Below are 2,534 nucleotides of genomic sequence, written 5' to 3'. Positions count from 1 at the left end.
TGGCTATTCCGATTTGGATTATGCCGGTTGCAAAGTAACCCAAAAGAGTACTACCGGGACTTGCCAATTTATTGGTCGATCCTTGGTGTCTTGGAGCTCTAAGAAGCAAAATTTCGTTGCTTTGTCCACCGCCGAAGCCGAGTATGTGGCGGCCGGCGCTTGCTGTGCCAAACTACTTTAGATGAAGCAAACACTAAAGGACTTTGGATGTGAGTTAACCAAGATTCCACTTTTGTGTGACAATGAGAGTGCCATTAAGTTGGCAAACAACCCTGTAAACCACTCTCGAACAAAGCACATAGACATCCGGCATCATTTTTTGAGAGACCACGAAGCCAAAGGAGATATCGTCATTCACCATGTGAGCACCGAAAAGCAATTAGCCGATATCTTCACAAAGCCCCTAGATGAGTCAAGATTTTGTGCTTTGAAGAGTGAACTAAATATCATTGATTCTCGTAATGTGTCTTGATCCCTTGCACACACATTTTGTTTGATCTAGTTAGGAGAAAAGAATTAAGAAAACATTGTGTGCCACTTTCAAAATCTATTTTATAATTTTCATAAGTGACTATTGCTTTGTGTTGCTTGAATGAAATCTAGTCACTTGTGAAAATGTTAGTGTCCATCATATTTGTGCCCCACATGGTGTAGTGAGTTCAAGTTTGAGGGTTTTTCAGTTTCCCTGTGTCAAAAGTCCCGACGTACACCGGAAGTTCCGAAGCAGATCTGATTTTTTTAACCGCGTCGCGTCGGTTTCCCGGCTCATTTATACCCGGCCCAAATTTTTTTACTTCGGTTATTTCCTCCCTCCTCCCCTCCCGACGCCCCCATTGCCTCTCCACGCATCGCCATTGCCCCTCCTTGCCGCCCTCGCTTCTCCTCGCATCGCCGCCACTGCGTCGCCCCCTACCCCCCGCCACGGTTCTAGCCTGCTCTGCTGCCACCGAGAGTTTCGGCCCTTTCCCTTCTGGTTGCTCAAGACTTCTGCCCTCTCTCCTCCCTATTTTCATTGGTGTTCTTCATCAATTCAGTGGTGGAGTTTCCATTGGTGGAGGTGATTGCGCTCATGGATTTGTTCATCGACTGCGATTTCGTTTCTCTTCGTCTCCTCTTTCCTCGATTCAAGGTACTACCATGGTGCCCTAACCCTAATCCAATGTACCTTGTGTTTTGACTCCATTCTTTCTCTCTCTCTACTCCTCTATCTTCCTTGTTTGAATGAGTGACGCGATTTGAAGCCCCATGAATGGGATGGTCACCTTGTGCGCCGGAAGTCCTGGTGAACATCGGAGGTTTCGACCATCGGAACTCTCAACGCCAGGCCGGAACTCCTGGCTATCGGAAGTCCCGACTTTGGCCGGAACTCCCAACCCTAGGGTGACCACTCCATTCATGTTTCTTCCATTCTCGATGTTCATTCGCTTCTCGTTGTATTGCTTCTTAGTTCCACTTCATGTTCTTCGCAGTCATGGACGGTGGAAGTCCCTCGCATCATAGGGAAAAGCGCTCCAAGAAGAACCAAGATCGTGCCGCTGTCCCCAAGCCGTCTGGCTACACCAAGGCGTCTTATCAGCATGGTGGTGCTGGTGGTTCCCGTGCTGCCCATCGCTGTGACGATCAAGGGTCATCGGCTGCCGCTCCTCCTCCTGCTCCGGCCTTTGTTGGGGATATGCCAATTGTTGATGAAGAAGAGGAAGCTCTTGAGCGTGCCAGCCACACCATTGCTACTCCATGGACTCGCACCCCGACTCGCGGTCTAGGGTTTGTCTCTCAGCTTGTTCCGTTCACGGGTGTGTCGCCAATCATGCGGGAGCCCGCCATGGCTCCGAATCCTACTGGTGGATGGACTCCTCTTCTAGTGGACTATCGTCACTGGGTTAAGGACATCAAGTCCTAGAGGGGTAGGAACCTTTATGCTAAGGACGAGAAGGATCTACGACTTGAGTATCATTTCTGGCACCCCTTCCATTATGACTTTTATGATCCCATTCTATATCAGAAGTTTTTGAAGAAGAGGGAGCCACCGGTCCTTCAGATGAAGTGCATTGATGCATACTCTCTTAGAAAGTACAAGGAACCCGAGCTGGAGCAGATGGTTTGGGATATACACTCAATGGGGCTATCCTACCTGCTAGAGTTTAGGAAGCATTGGAACAATGAGCTTATTTGTCAGTTTTATGCTTCCTATCATCATGAGCGAGACCCTACAGGTTCTATTGACATTGTTCATTGGACTACTAAAGGCAAGCATTATAAGGTGGACTTCATCACTTTCTCTCGCCTTCTTGGTTTGAGTCACAGCGTTCGCACTGCAACTGAATTGACTGAGTATGAGGATGTTGCTTTGGAGGAGTACCAACATATGTATCTTGATGGACACACAACTGATGGACAGATAGTGTTTCTGAAGCCCTACTATTATGTTCTGAACAACATTTTGTGATAGATCTTGTATCCAAAGGTAGGTGACTCCACCTTCCTTCATGATGATTCACAGAAGGTGCTTCAGCGATTTGGAGATGAGTTTCAGA

The sequence above is a fragment of the Miscanthus floridulus genome, chromosome 3 (assembly GCF_019320115.1).
Source record: "Miscanthus floridulus cultivar M001 chromosome 3, ASM1932011v1, whole genome shotgun sequence".
Lineage (NCBI taxonomy): Eukaryota > Viridiplantae > Streptophyta > Magnoliopsida > Poales > Poaceae > Miscanthus > Miscanthus floridulus.
This window is presented reverse-complemented; position numbering follows the sequence as displayed.